General features: G+C 41.1%; 1 protein-coding gene across 4 annotated transcripts in view; it reads right to left on the reverse strand.

The window, feature by feature from the left end:
• Positions 1–17,084, reverse strand: part of FNIP2 (folliculin interacting protein 2) — a 142,604-nt gene that overhangs the window by 81,652 nt on the left and 43,868 nt on the right. The window lies entirely within an intron of this gene.

Genomic DNA, 17,084 nt, shown 5'->3' on the forward strand with positions numbered 1-17,084 from the left:
GGCAGGAGCACTGTAACATAAAACTATACTTCTGAGTTCATTCCTTCTGCACACTTACATAGGCACTGTGAAACGTACCAGGAGCAGAAATTAACTAGATCCAGTCTTTATCTCAATATGCTTACAACTGGGAATGCAAAGGCCAAATATAAATACTAAGTTAACTATACTGCTGCAGGTACCGAGATAAATGTCTACAGGGACTTATGGGGACTCTAAAGGAGAAAGAGGTCAAGTCCACATAGATGGGTGAGGGATGAATGTGAGTCACAGAGGACATGATGCTTGTGACATAGATTAGGATTCAGCAGGGTCAACAGAGCTTCCAACTCTAGCTCTACTGCGTTCAACCCAGATGATTTTAGGAACACTCCAACCCTAGCGCTGAGCTTTCCTAAAATGCATCTGCCTTATCTACCTACCTCACAAGATTGTTCACGAAAAACAGAAAATAAGTTATGAAAGCACTTTTAAAACTGTAAAGCATAATTCAAAGATCTCAGATACGCAGTTCCTTAACGGAGTGCCTTGGGGTTAGATGTTTCAGAATTCAGAATTTTTTTTAGAAATCAGAAAGATGCTACACTACACATTACATAATACCTCTTCCAGGGACTGAGATATAATCGGACCCCCAAATCAAATTAATATTTCACCAGCCCAAGTTATGAATATTTATGCGAAGTGGGTTAGAGAGACACTATAAACAGCCTCACAACAGCTCAGATCAATTCCAAAAGATTTTCCAGAAATTTTAGGATTTTGGAATTACAGGATAAAGGATGGTTGATTAATTTAGTGATTACCATGTCTGAGAAAAGGACAAAAGACTGGAATAAATAACTTTCAGTTTCTCTACATTTTCCTGAATATAACTGATCTCTAACAATAATGACAGTCAAAAGTTTATGTGTAAGTAGGTTGTTTGTAACTCTAAGCTTGTTTTTTCCCTACCTGCCAATAAAACAATGCCTAAATGGTAGCAAAGGTCACAAGTTAAAACCACGTAAGTCTTTAAATGTGTTCATACAGCAGTGACAGAACATTATCATATCTGTCACAATACAGCCTAAGATTTGGGTGCTATAAACAGGGAACTACAAAGTACAGAGAGGAAACGACAGAATTTCTTCCTTCTTTTCTGAGTTCAGGATCACATTAAGTAAAACTCTTAAAGAGGTAAAGTTTGTATGTGGCACGTACAGCACCACTACCCACATTCCACTGCCCTGAGGCCACACAGCAGAGACAAAACAGCAGAGCACTGCACTGGATGTCTGATTGCCTAGGCTGGAGGCAGGGTCCCACAGTCTAATCTCAGTCACTCCTTCACCTCTTAACCCAGTGTCTCCTCCTCTATAAAAGGATGGGTTGGGGCCAGGTGAGGTGGCTCACACCTGTAATCCTGGCACTTTGGGAAGCTGAGGCAGACCTATCACTTGAGGCCAGGAGTTTGAGACCAGCCTGACTAACATGGTGAAACCCATCTCTACTAAAAATATGAAAATTAGCCAGATGGTGGGTGCCTTGATCATAGCTACTTGGGAGGCTAAGACACAAGAATCACTTAGACATGGGAGATGGAGGCTGCAGTGAGCCGAGATCACACAGCTGTACTCCAGCCTGGGCAACAAAGTGAGACTCTGTCTGAAAAAGGGAAAAAGAAAAAATGGGGAATGGGGTGCAACTAAAATTATGCCTAAAAGTCTGGTGCTTCCAATTCTAACACATTGTAATCCCAAGTTATCTATTAAATGTGCATAGTGTAATTTAGAATAGATGATCTCAGCCAGATACTATAAGTAAAGCGATCTTAATGAATTAACCTACATTATTACTACATGGTATCCCTTAAACCTTCCAACAAAACGCTGTGTATAGAATGCTACTGTAAGTCTAGAAAAAGGAAAAACTGGGGGTGGGGAACTCTGTGTTTTATTATACATGTGTAGACTGTCTCTAAAAAATATACAATGAATTGGTTATACTAGTTGTCTCTGGAGTAGAAAGCTGGATTACTGGATAAAAAAGAAAGCAGAAGGCTTTTCATTCTACACTCTTTACAGAGCAAAGGGAAAGACTTTCTCTACGCTACGTAATACACATCCATCCCTCCATCCTAGTGAGAAGGAGTGTAGACTGGACCCAGGCATCCTGGGCCAGGTCCTACCTCTGCCTCTTCCCAGCAATGTAACTTTGGTGAGTTACCTGACCTCTTTGTGCCTCAATAGCCTTATCTGCAAAATGGAGATAATACAATAGTACCAACCTTCTAAGTGCTGCTTTGGTGATCAAATGTAAAGCACTTAACACAGAGCCAGGCACACTGGAAGTGTGCTCTAAACATGCACCATAATTTTGTGTCTTTTGAATACTAAGATGTGTGATTGTATTATCTCTTGAAAAAGTAAAAACAACAAAGATGAAGACTACAACAAGAACATCCTATTTTTTTTTAACCCAAAGAATCTATTATTGCTTTGAAGTAAACCCTTAAAACCCTTAATCACGGTTTCCTTTAAGAGGCTTCTTGGTAGCTGAAGCATGAGGCAGTGGGTGAACTCCTACAGGGAAACCACCTTAATGAATTCTAAGCATTCAGATTCAGTTTTCAAATATGTAGTTTGGCCCGGACAATGGCATTTATTGAGCTTTCTTCTCGGCACTCATACACTACATTTTCCTGTCCTTCTTCATTCCCTCCCTCTTCCAAGGACCGGAGGAAGTTTCTCTCTAAAAAAGCAATCCCTCTGGGAGGCTGAGGCAGAAGAACTGCTTGAACCCGGGAGGCCGAGGTTGCAGCGAGTCGAGATCATGCCACTGCCCTCCAACCTGGGTGACACAGCAAGACTCTGTCTCAAAAAAAAAAAATAAAAATAAAAAATAAAAATATTTTTAAAAAGCAATCCCTCTTCTCATTTATTAAATCCATCATCTATGGCTTTCAGTTTCTGATTGCTGTTCTAGTGGTGTATCAAATGGATTTCCATCATATTAAATAACTGCCTTTTTTGCTGCATAATTCTCACAGAGCCTAGAGACACCAATTCCAGAAGTTCTGGTGTTTGCATGTAGGCAGGCGAAGGCTGCTGATCAGAACTACACAGCACATGCACAAATAATTGCCTAACATTTTAGAGTTTACCAAACACTTCTTCAGAATTCACCTGACCCGACCTTCTCAAATGTCCTGTGAGAGTCTGTATTGTATAACATATTGTATGAACTTTAACACGGTTATGGCCAGTAAGTGGCTAAGTCAGGACTAAAATCAGTATCTCCTGACTCCAGATTCTGTGTTCATCCAAGTCTACTACACTAGCGCCTTGATACCAGTAACACGTTAGGGTAACATTCTCTTCCTTCTAGGACCTTCCTCGGCATGTCCTTCTGAGATGTAAAAACCTGTACTCCAGCGTGCGCAGAGTGAGTCCCCATCTCTTAAAAGAAGAAGCAAGACGGATCCAAGACAGCCAATTAGGAGCAGCTCAGGATTGCAGCTCCCAGTGAAAGTGCGGAGAGCGAGTGGACGCCGCATTTCCAGACAGATTTTTATTGCCCACAGACCAGGAGATTCCCCGGTGGAGGAGCCCCACGGGTCACCAGCGTGACTGGTTTGGCTGGCACAGCTGTTTCAGCTGGTGGGGCTGTTTCGCCTGTACAAAATACATGGGTCTGGCTGCCATTTTAGCTGGCGATTGGAGCTCCGGGAAGGCAGACTCGCCCATTCATCTGATTAAAAAAGGGACTGAAACAGGGAGCCAGGCCAGGAGATTCCTGGGCAAAAAAGTGCCACGAATCTCAGCGCCACTGTTTCAGCTGGCGCACTGGGTTGCCACAGGGGAAATCACACAGAACCCACCACCTTTTCAACAGGCGACTGGAACACCTGGGAGACGGTCGACCATTCAATTAAAAAAAAAAAAAAGGCTCTGAGGCAGGGAGCCAGGTGATCAGGCTCAGCTGGTCCCAGCCCCACAAAAAAACAGCAACTGGAAACACTCTGGATTGAGAGTTTCACAGCAAGCCCAGCTGAACCCCGGTGGTCTAGCTCTGTGGGGGATGGGTGTCCACCATTAGCAAGGCAGTCCACCACTACGGAGGTAGTTTGCCATTGCTGAGGCAGCCTGCCATTACAGAGAGGGTCTGCTATTATAGAGGCCGGCCGCCATTGCCGAGGCAGTTCTAACTACACCTGTATAAACAGGACTGCAGGGAAGTTCACAGGGCAGCTGGGCGGAGCCCACAGCAGCTCAGCAAAGCCTCTGCTGGCAGACAGTGACTAGGCTGCCTCCTCACTGGGCAGGGCAGCCCTGAAAAAAGGCAGCAACACAACAAAAACTCATAAATAAAGCCCTCACTCCCTGGGACAGAACACCTGGGAAAAAATAAAAGGCAGTGGGGGGGCAGAGGGGGGGTTATGAGTTCTGCTATAGCAGACTTAAACATACCTGCCCAGCAGCCCTGAATGAACAACGGAGCTCACAGCTCAGCACTTGAGCTCCTATGAAGGACAGACAGACTTCTCAAGCAGCTCCCTGACCCCTGTATATCCAGAGTTACCTCATAAAGGAGAGCTCAAATAGACATTTGGTGGGTATCCTTCTGGGACAAAGATAGCAGCAGAAGAAACTGGCAGCAACCCTTACTGTTCTGCAGCAGCTTCAGGGGATCCCCAGGCAAGGAGGGCCTGGAGTGAACCTCAGCAGTCCTACAGCAGAGGGGCCAGACTGTTAGAAGGAAAACTAAGAAACAAAGAAATAACTTCATCATCAACAAACTGGACGTCCACTCGGAGACCCACTCTGAAAGTCAACAACTACAAAGACAACAAGTGGATAAAACTGCAAAGATAAGAAGAAACCAGCGCAAAAAGGTTGAAAACACCCGAAACCAGACTACCTCTCCTCCTACAAGGGATCACTACTCCTCACTAGCAAGGGAAAAGGCTGAATGGAGAATGAGTGTGATGAATTGACAGAATCAGGCGTCAGAAGGTGGGCAATAAGAAACTTCTATGAGCTAAAAGAACATGTTCTAACCCAGTACAAAGAAGACACTAAAAACCTTGAAAAAAGATTTGACGAAACGAGAATAAACAACTTATATAGGAATATAAGTGAAGTGATGGAGCTGAAAAACACAACACGAGAACTACACAAAGCATATACAAGTTTCAACAGCCGAAATGACCAAGCAGAATAAAGGATATCAGAGGTGGAAGATCAACTCAGTGAAATAAAATGAGAAGATAAGATTAGAGAAAAAAGGGTAAAAACGAATGAACAAAGTCTCCAAGAAATATGGGACTATGTGAAAAGACCTAATCTACGTTTGATAGGTGTACCTGAATGTGACAAAGAGAATGAATCCAAGCTGGAAAATACTCTGCAGGATATTATCCAGGAAAAATTCCCCAACCTAGCAAGGCAGGCCAATATTCAAGTCCAGGAAATACAGAGACCACCACAAAGATATTCCTCAAGAAGAGCAACCCAAAGGCACATAATCGTCAGATTCACCAGGGTTAAAATGAAGGAGAAATGCTAAGGGCAGCCAGAGAGAAAGGTCGGGTAACCCACAAAGGAAAGCCCATCAGACTCACAGCAGATCTCTCAGCAGAAACCCTACAAGCTAGAAGAAGAGTGGGGGCCAATATTCAACATCCTTATAGAAAAGAACTTTCAACCTAGAATTTCATATCCAGCCAAACTAAGCTTCATAAGTCAAGGAAAAATAAAATCCTTTGCAAACAAGCAAGTACTCAGAGATTTCATCACCACCAGGCCTGCTTTATAAGAGCTCCTGAAAGAGGCTCTACATATACAAAGGAACAACCAGTACCAGCCACTCCAAAAAGGTGCCAAAGACACAATGAAGAAACTGCATCAACTAATGGGCAAAACAGCCAGCTGGCATCAAAATGGCAGGATCAAATTCACACATAATATTAACCCTGAATGTAAATGAGCTAAATGCCCCAATCAAAAGACACAGACTGGCAAATTGGATACAAAGCAAAAACCCATTGGTGTACTGTATCCAGGAAACCCATCTCACATGCAGAGATACACAAAGGCTCAAAATAAAGGGATGGAGGAAGATTTACCAAGCAAATGGAGAGCAAAAAAAAAGCAGGAGTTGCAATTCTCATCTCTAATAAAATGGACTTTGAAGAAAAGAGAGAATAATCAAATAGGTGCAATAAAAAATGATAAAGGGGTATCACCATAGATTCCACAGAAATATAAGCCATCATCAGATTATTACAAACAACTCTATGCATAGAAACTAGTAAACCTGGAAGAAATGGATAAATTCCTGGACACTTGCATCCTCCCAAGCCTAAACCAGGAAGAAGTCAAAACCCTGAATAGACCAATGACAAAGGCAGAAGTTTAAGCAGCAATTAAAAGCCTACCACCCCCAAAAAAGCCCAGGGCCTGATGGGTTCACAGCTGAATTCTACCAGACATATACAAAGAGGAGCTGGTACCATTCCTTCTGAAACTATTCCAAACAATCCAAAAAGAGGGAATCCTTCCCAAATCATTTTATGAGAACAACATCATCCTGATACCAAAGCCCGGAAGACTCACCAAGAAAAAAAATTTCAGGACAATATCCATGATGAACATAGATGCAAAAATCTTCAATAAAATACTGGCAAACCAACTGCAACAGCACATCAAAAAGCTTATCCGCCATGATCAAGTAGGCTTCATTCCGGGATGCAAGGCTGGTTCAACATACACAAGTCTATAAACGTAATTCACCACATAAACAGAACCACAGACAAAAACCGCATGATTATCTGAATAGATGCAGAGAAGGCCTTTGACAAAACTCAACAGCCCTTTATGCTAAAAAAAAAAAAAAAAAAAAAAAAAAAAAGCCCCAGTAAACTAGGTATTGATGGAACATATCATAAAATAATAACAAAGATCAAAAGAGACAAAGAAGGACATTACAGAATGGTTAAAGGATCAATGCAACAAGAAGAGCTAATGATCCTAAATATATATGCACCCAATGCAGGAGCACCCAGATACGTAAGACAAGTTCTTAATTACTTACAAAGAGACTTAGACTCCCATACAATAATAGTGGGAGACTTTAACACCCCATTTTCAATATTAGACAGATCAACCAGATAGAAAATTAACAAGGATATCCAGGACTTGAACTCAGATCTGGACCAAGCAAACCTAATAGACAGTTACAGAACTCTCCACCCCAAATCCACAGAATATACATTATTCTCAGCACCACATTGCACCTACTCTAAAATTGACCACATAATTGGAAGTAAATTACTCCTCAGCAAATGTAAAAGAGTAGAAATCATAACAGTCTCTCAGACCACAGTGCAATCAAGTTAGAACTCAGAATTCAGAAACTAACTCGGAACCACACAGCTTCATGGAAACTGAACAACTTGCTCTTGAATGTTGACTGCATAAACAATGAAATGAAGGCAGAAATAAAGATGATCTTCGAAACCAAAAAGAACAAAGACACAACATACCAGAATCTCTGGGACACATTTAAAGCAGTCTCTAAAGAAAAATATATAGGAATAAATGCCAACATGAGAAGCAAGGAACGATCTAAAATTAATTCCAGATGGATTAAAGACTTAAGCATAAGACCTAACACCATAAAAACCCTAGAAGAAAATCTAGGCAGAACCATTCAGGACATAGGTGTAGGCAAGGACTTCATGACCAAAACACCAAAAGCATTGGCAACAAAAGCCAAAATAGACAAATGGGACCTAATCAAACTCCACAGCTTCTGCACAGCAAAAGAAACAGTCATTAGAGTGAATTGGCAAACAACAGAATGGGAAAAAATTTTTGCAGTCTACCCATCTGACAAAGGGCTGGTATCCAGAATCCACAAAGAACTAAAACAGATTTACAATAAAAAAAGCAAACAAACCATTCAAAAGTGGGCGAAGGATATGAACAGACACTCTACAAAAGAAGACATACCTGAAGCCAACAAACATATGAAAAAATGTTCATCCTTACTGGTCATTAGAGAAATGCAAATCAAAACTACATTGATATACCTTCTCACACCAGTTAGAATGGTGATGATTAAAAAATCTGGAGACCATAGATGCTGGAGAGGATATGGATGAATAGGAACACTTTTACACTGTTGGTGGGAGTGAAAATTAGTTCATCCATTGTGGAAGACAGTGTGGCGATTCCTGAAGGACCTAGAAACAGAAATTCCATTTGACCCAGCAATCCCATTATTGGGTATATCCCATAAGGACACATGCACATGAATGTTCATTGCAGCACAGTTTACAATAGCAAAGACCTGGAACCAACCTAAATTCCCATCGATGATAGACTGGACAGGGAAAATGTGGCACATATACACCATGGAATATTATGCAGCCATCAAAAATGATGAGTCTGTGTCCTTTGTAGAGTCATGGATAAATCTGGAGACCATCATTCTCAGCAAACTGACACAAGAACAGAAAATCAAACACTGCATGTTCTCACTCATAGGTGGGTGTTGAACAATGAGAACACATGGACACAGGGAGGGGAGCATCACACACTGAGGTCTGTTGGGGAGAAATAGGGGAGGGTCAGTGGGGGGTGGGGAGTTGGAGAGAGAGAGCATGGGGAGAAATGCCAGATATAGGTGATGGGGAGGAAGGCAGCAAATCACACTGCCATGTGTGTACCTATGCAACAATCTTGCATGTTCTTCACATGTACCCCAAAACCTAAAATGCAATAAAAAAAAGAAAAGCACCAAGATCAAACTAATATATAATTTTTTTACCTTAAAAAAAAGGAAGAAGAAGAAAGAAGGAGGAGGAGGAAGAGAAAGTATGGGATTGACAAAAGAATAGGGAAACTGGTCAAGGGAAGAGAATAGAGAGTTTGGGAAAAATCCACATAAATATAAATCAACCGATATTTGACAAAGGAGCAACAGTGATACAATGGAGCAAAGACAGTCTTCTCAACAAATGCTGCTGGAGTATCTGGACATCCACGTGCAAAAAAAAAAAGGAATCTCAACACAGACCTTACATCCTTCACAAAAATAAACCCCAAATGGCTTACAAACCTAAGTGTAAAAAGCAAAACTACAAAACTCACAGAAGATAACACCAGAGAAAATATACACGACCTTGGGCATGGCGAAGGATTTTTAGATACAACATGAAAGCCATGGTCCATGAAAGAAATTATTGAGAAGCTGGACTTCGTTAAAATTAAAAACTTCTGCTCTGAGAAAGACACTGTCAAGGGAATGAGAAGACAAGACACAGACTGAGACAAAACAATCACAAAAAATATATCTGATAAACAACTATTTTATCCAAAACAAAGAACACTTAAAACTCAGTAAGAAATCAAACCTCCTGATGAAAAAGTGGCAAAAGATCTGAACAGACACCTCACCAAAGATCATATAAATGGGAAATAAGCATATGAAAAGTTGATCCACATTGTTTGTCATTAGAGAAACACAAATTTAGACAACAAGAGATACTACTACATGCCTATTAGAATGGCCAAAGTCCGGAACACTGACAATGCCAAATGCTGGTGAGGATGTGGAGCAACAGAAACTCTCATCCACTGGTGGCAGTGCTATTGTTTTGGAAGAGTTTGGCAGTTTCTTACGAAACTAAACATACTTCTACCTTACAATCCAGCAATGGGACTCCTTGTTATTTAACCAAATTAGTGGAAAAGCAGGCAGCTATGTACATGAGCTTGATTCATAATTGCCAAAACGTGGAAGCAACCAAGATGTCCTTCAGTATGCAAAGAGATGGTCAATGGAACATTATTCAGTGCTAAAAAAGAAATAAACCATCAAGTTATGAAGAGACATGAAGAGACCTTGAATGTATATTTCTAACTGAAAGAAACCAATCTGAAAAGGCTACATACTGTATGACTCTAATCAAATGACATTCTGGAAAAGGCAAAACTGTGGAGACAGTAAAAAGACAAGTGGTTGCCTGGGGTTAGGGGAAACAGAGGGATAAATAGGCGAGATGCAGAGGATTTCTAAGGCAGTGAAACTATCTAATATGAATAGCGGATGTGTGTCATTACACTTCTGTCAAAACCTATAGAATATACAACACTAAGAGTGAACCTGAATGCCAGCTATGGACTTTGGGTGACAGTGATGTGCCAATACAGATTCCTCAGTGGTCACACAGATATCACTGTGGCATGGGATGGTGATACTGTGGGGGCAAGGTACATATGGGAATTCTGTAATTTCTGCTCAGTTTTGCTCTGAACCTAAAATTGCTCTAAAAAATATTTAAAAGGAAAAAAATTATTTTAATTTCAGTTGTCAAAGGAACTTTAAAAAATATATTAACTTTCAGGAATAAGTACTAGTTTAAACATTTGTGACAGGATTATTTTCTGAAGACATTTTTTGTCTGTTAGAGTTTGCTACAGAATATCCTGTAAAGATGGGAACCAAGGACATACAACCTGAGCTTCAGATGTAGCTATCAAGTCTATCTCTGCTCAGCAGAATTACAGGCCGTCTCCTCCTTGTTCTATCCACCTGGCTGGGAAAAGGAGGGTCAGTCCTCACATTCTGCTCTACAGAAGGCATCCAACCACCACATGTGGTCTTGCTCCTACTGACAGAGGGGAATGTTCCCCTAAAATAGTTCACAGTGAGGTAGGTATTAGTGACTTCCTACAGAGAACAATGCTTAAATACAAAGAAATGAGAATTTAATAATAGGAGTTTTTGATGTCAAACAGGGTCCAGTGGGAAAGATATTAAGGGCAGGTGACCTCTGCCTCCCTCTCATACCACAGTATGCAGCTGCCAGACCATCCACCAGCACACCTCCACTCCATTCACATTCCCATGAAGGATCATGTACTTTCTGAATCCAAATCATCTTTGCCCTGAGGCAATATCCTTATTTTTAGGATGCACACCAGGCATGTTCCTGCCTTAAGATCTTTGTACTTCCTGTTCCCTCTGTTGAAAATGTACTTCCTCAAACACCCACATGGCTTGTTCACTCACGTGGAAAAAGATTACCACTGAGCTATTTCTGACTCCCTTGATTACCCAAGGCCGAGTCTTTACATTTCTCTAACTTTGGGACTCATGGATCACTGGCAGATTATCAGACTATTAGCTGGAAAGGACTTCAGACACTGCCTCCTGTCCACTGGTTCTCAAGTTGGCTCATTGTTAGAAATACCCTAGAAGCTGTGTGTGTGTGTGTGTGTGTGTGTGTGTGTGTGTAAAATCAACAATGCTTCATAAGTTCTACCTCCAGGAATCTGGTTCAATGAATCTGAAGCTGAGGCTTAATAAACAGCATTCCATTCTACCATCTTTCTTTCTTTTTTAGAAAACAAAAACAGAAAGATGAGATGATGTTCCCAAAGACAGTGATTTCAAGGCAGAGAAGACCCTCAGATCACAAAATCAGGGTAGAGAAGATCACCATGTCAAAAGTCCTTCCATTTTATCTGGTATTAAGTCTAGTTTCTCATATGCTAGAGAGCTGAAAATTAGTAAGTGGGAAAACAGCTTAACTAAGTTCCTTTTTTTGCCTTTGGACAGGGTGAGGCATGAAAGTGAAAGGATATGGCATAGTGAGAAAAATGGATTTTCATTCACATCTGTTCTGTAAAACCTAAAGTAGTATTTTTAAAAAACTTTTTTTTTTTTTTGCGATAGTCTCGTTCTGTTGCCCAAGCTGGAGTGCTGTGGCACAATCACTGCAACTTAGGCCTCCTGGGTTCAAGCAATTCTCCTTCCTCACCCTCCTGAGTAGCTTGGATTACAGGCACATGGCACCATGCCCAGCTAATTTTTGTATTTTTAGTAGAGACAGGGTTTCACCATGTTGATCGGGTTGGTCTCAATCTCCTGACCTCATGATCCACCTGGCTCGGCCTCCCAAAGTGCTGGAATTACAGGCATGAGCCATCGCATCTGGCCTAAAAAACCTTGCTTAAACCCTTAAAGACATAAGGCTGACAGATGGATGTACACCTGATACCTAAATATCCCCTTGGGAACTCATAAAAGGAAAGAAAATTCCCAGGAACCTTGGTGTTTTTAGAACCCACAGACTGGATTTCCTTCGGTGACTTTTGACAGTTATAATCTTAGATGGGTCACAAGTTATTGCTCTTGCCAATTCCCACCAGGGCTTGCTACCTCACTGTTCAGCAATTATTCATCTTTTGTCACTATAACAATAAAAGGATAAGGCTAAGCCAGAGCCTGACTCACCACAGGAGTCATAACAGGAGACTCAGAGATGTTGGAGGACCAGTTCAGCCAACATTCCAGTTCAGCACAGAGCTGAGTAGAACTTGAGGAAAAAAGCCTTCAGAAGCCGCCCAATCAGTGACTGGCCCGCAGACTCCAGAGCTGGACTAACCTCATCTTCTGCCTGGAACACTGTCATTCCGGATGCAGTTTGCTATGGTGACTAATAACAAGTGCTTTACTCTGTTATATCATCAATGCTTATCCAAATATGACCCAGACAAAAGCTGATGTCAGTTGTTAGCATCTATGAAAATCTCCTATATTAAGACTGCTATAGACTGGATAGGGAAAATGTGGTACATATACACCATGGAATATTACGCAGCCATCAAAAACGATGAGTTCACGTCCTTTGTAGGGACATGGATGAACCTGGAAACCATCATTCTCAGCAAACTGACACAAGAGCAGAAAATCAAACACCGCATATTCTCACTCATAGGTGGGTGTTGAACAATAAGAACACATGGACACAGGGAGGGGAGCACTACACACTGGGGTCCATTGGGGGGAAATGGGGGAGGGACGGGGGGGTGGGGGGTGGGAAGAGATAGCATGGGGAGAAATGACAGATACAGGCAAGGGGACGGAAGGCAGAAAACCACACTGCCATGTGTGTACCTATGCAACAATCTTGCATGTTCTTCACATGTACCCCAAAACCTAAAATGCAATTAAAAAAAAAAAAAGACTGCTGACTTATTCCTCCTAAGTGATGTATCCTCAGAGGGAAAAGACAAATGTTCTTGAACCCTAAATCAGACATGACACTGCATTCCTTGACTCATTCACTCTTATCGGTCTGGAATCATAGCTCAAAATCCCTACCATCGGCCAGCAGAAATAAACTATTCTAACTAGTCAAAGAAAAATTCTCATGGTACATAAAAGTAAAAAAGGAAGGAATGCAGGAAGTGCAGAAGAACGTGTGACAGCAATACTCAATGCATTGAAAGAGTCACACCCAACCATTTATGACCTCTCAATGAAGCTTGCCACAAAGCACAAGACCATCAGCTGACTAGAGTTTGTTTTTTTTCTCTACCCACTTCATTTGACCTGTCCAACAGCTACATTTTCTATTAAGTGGTATCAGGGTAGAGTGGTTTTCACATTGTTTCTAGGTATAGCACACAGTGAGAAACATTCTTTCCACTCCTACAAAGCCTGCATTACACTTTCTTTTAATGACCTTTTATTATACTCTTCAGAATTCTTTGGTGGGTTGCCTTAGCATATCTCTCTCTAAATCTGTGACTATTTTTATATTTCCTAGTCAGTAATCCCAACTGCTATAAATAAAGAGTGGTCATAAAATCATGGTCAGTTTATCTATGTGAAACAGCTCACCAGGGAAAAATGCATCCAGGTTTCTTCTGTCCTTACTTTCTTATTAAGTAACTACCATAGACAGTCTAAGGATTTCCCTTTTTTAATAGAATTACCTCATCTAAAATGTACATAAAATGAGTATCTATACTCATTAATCCTTCTGCTTCTTCTATCCTGGCGATTCTAAAGCAGTATAGAGAATTTCTTCTGAATCGAAGTTTCAAGATCTGAAACTGTAAAGCACAATTGACTCTGAAGTGCTCTGTTTCAGTTCCTCTTCAGTGTACAAAGGGTATACTTTAAAGACACGGCAAGTTTTCTTTTGCCACCAGAGCAACAATGATCCACAGATATGTGTGGCAAGTCCCAGATTTCTCATATAAACAGCCCTATGGATTGTTTGCTAATTTGCTGGGAAAGTTTCAAAAACTCGAAAGTTGCTATAGTCAGTATTTTAAGAAAGAGGATTAGAAGCAATTGTTTGAAGATGATACTATATACCTGGCATCATATTTAAGTCACTAGATTTTCTTTTTTTCTGAGATGGAGTCTTGCTGTGTTGCCCAGGCTGGGGTGCGGTGGTATGATCTCAGTTCACTGCAACCTCCGCTTCCCGGATTCAAGTGATTCTCCTGCCTCAGTGTCCCAAGTAGCTGGGATTAAAGATGCCTGCCACCATGCCTGGCTAATTTTGGTATTTTTAGTATAGATGTGGTTTTACCATATTGGTCAGGCTGGTCTCAAACTCTTTTTTTTTTTTTTTTTTTTTTTTTTTTTTTGAGACGGAGTTTCGCTCTTGTTACCCAGGCTGGAGTGCAATGGCGCAATCTCGGCTCACCGCAACCTCACCTCCTGGGTTCAGGCAATTCTCCTGCCTCAGCCTCCTGAGTAGCTGGGATTACAGGCACGTGCCACCACGCCCAGCTAATTTTTTTTGTATTTTTAGTAGAGACAGGGTTTCACCATGTTGACCAGGTTGGTCTCGATCTCTCGACCTCGTGATCCACCCGCCTCTGCCTCCCAAAGTGCTGGGATTACAGGCTTGAGCCACCGCGCCCGGCGGTCTCAAACTCTTGACCTCAAGTGATTCTCCTGCCTTGGCTTTCCAAAGTGCTGGTATTACAAACATGAGCCACCATGCCCAGCCAAGAGTCACTAGATTTGAAGGGAGTTTCAGCAAGGTATTTTTACTTACAAGCCATTTAAGATACCTCTCAGCAAACTCTGCAGTTTTTTGTTGACTCTGGAATTTCATGAAATGAATTGAACCCCAATATCCACCTTTATAGAGGTTAGGGGGAATGGAAATGGAGATGCAGAGGACAATTCCTCTCCTGAAATGTGTCATGCTACATGAGCCACAATGAGATGACCAACATGTTTCTTTCTGCATTGTTTGTTTGTTTTACACTGTGGCCATCATCACGTGTACAACATAATTCTACTGTAACTGTGGAATCTTTCTCTTCATCTTTTCAGTTACTGAAAAATCATGAGAAGAAAAAAAAAAACCCTGCTTGTCAGTGTGGTGAACTAAGGAGACCACCTGGAACTACTGATTTAAGATATCAAAGAACAAGAAGGGGTTGGAAGTCCTAGCTACCTGACTGCCACATGACTTGGACAAACAGATAACTCGTGAGCACTCTGGAGCCAGGTCCTTCAGTGCAAGCACCTGTCAATAATTGACTTCTACCCTTAAATTGGCCTAAGTCCTAAAGAAATTCTGGAAACCAAGCACAATACTGCAAGTAAGCAATGTTTCTAAGATCACAGTAAGGAGAAGAGAAAGCAGATGAGGTCTACCACACCACGTTGTTTGACTAGAGATGAATTCCAACTAATTGACAAATGCATGCCATTATTTTACAAAGTGCTAAAAAAAAAATTCTCAGCACTAGAGAAGTAAATCTAATGGAAGGTAAAACAAGGAAAGAGGATAACAGGCATGAAAATGTCAAAGTTTAAACCATCGCTTAAATAAAATGATTAAAATCTTAGCAAAGAATAGCACGTGCACTGAAGGTGAGAAGCAGCAGTTCAAATAAAAAATGTTAGGTTTCCAAAAAATTGGCCCTGCATATTATTTTCTTACATGGACATTCGCTCCCTACCTTTCATCCTAAATAGCTATTCTGGGATCTAGAATTGTACAGAATAACAAAAATAGGAAATATAGAAGGCCGTACTACATCTAAGAATCTCAGAAGAAGAAAGAATTTTTAAAAGAATCTGAGTCAATTACATAGTTGAACAGTTAAGAGTGAAACTCAGAGAAGCCTGGAGACTGGCCCGGGGTTAGAGGCAGCAGAGCTTAGGGATCAGGATTCAGATAAACTTGAGTGTCACTCCATTACTCTCTCCTATCACTCAGCTACCCTTTCTTGATAAGACACAGATAAAAACAGATAGTATAAAAGTGAAATTATTATCTGAACACTCTAGTTATTTTTCTAATGTACCATATTATTACCTCCTCCTCTACAAATAGATCTCTTTAACTGAATGAAGAGACTGTGACCTAACACTTGTAAAGTAACTTCCCCACTTCTCTCTCACTCCCCAATCTACTGGGCTCCTACACTTTGGTGGACTACCTCCCATTTTACTAAGCTTCTTTTTTCTTTTTTCTAGATGGAGATCTTACTCTGTTGCCCTGTTTTATTAAGTTTCTATTTTTAAAAAATGACAAAGATTTTTACGGAACAAAAGCTGCATTCTGATTATTTTTAACCAAACCAAGAAACATACTTATGGGATAAACAGATGATGAGACATGTTAATTTTGAGAAAACTTCTGTAATAAAAAAAACATTTTAAGTGAATTTATTTTAGGATTATTATTATTATTATTATTATTTGAGATGGAGTTTCACTCTTGTTACCGAGGCTGGAGTGCAATGGCACGATCTTGGCTCACCGCAACCTCCGCCTCCTGGGTTCAGGCAATTCTCCTGCCTCAGCCTCCTGAGTAGCTGGGATTACAGGCACGCACCACCATGCCCAGCTAATTTTTTGTATTTTTAGTAGAGACAGGGTTTCACCATGTTGACCAGGACGGTCTCGATCTCTTGACCTCGTGATCCACCCTCCTCGACCTCCCAAAGTGCTGGGATTACAGGCTTGAGCCACCGCGCCCGGCCGTATTATTATTATTTTAAAAAGACAGGGTCTTACTCAGTTGCCCAGACTGAAGTATAGGGGTAAAATCACAATTTATTGCAGCCTACAACTCTTGGGCGCAAACAATCTCCCACCTCAGCTTCCCAAGCAGCTGGCACCACAGCTCCATGCCCTTATAACCAGCTAATTATTTTTATTTTTTTGCAGAGATGGGGTCTTGCTATGTTACCCTGGCTGGTCTTGAACTCCTAGGCTCAAGTGATCCTCCCACTTCATTTTCCCAAAGTGTTTGGATT

Source organism: Saimiri boliviensis, chromosome 3 (assembly GCF_048565385.1).
Source record: "Saimiri boliviensis isolate mSaiBol1 chromosome 3, mSaiBol1.pri, whole genome shotgun sequence".
Classification (NCBI taxonomy): Eukaryota; Metazoa; Chordata; class Mammalia; order Primates; family Cebidae; genus Saimiri; species Saimiri boliviensis.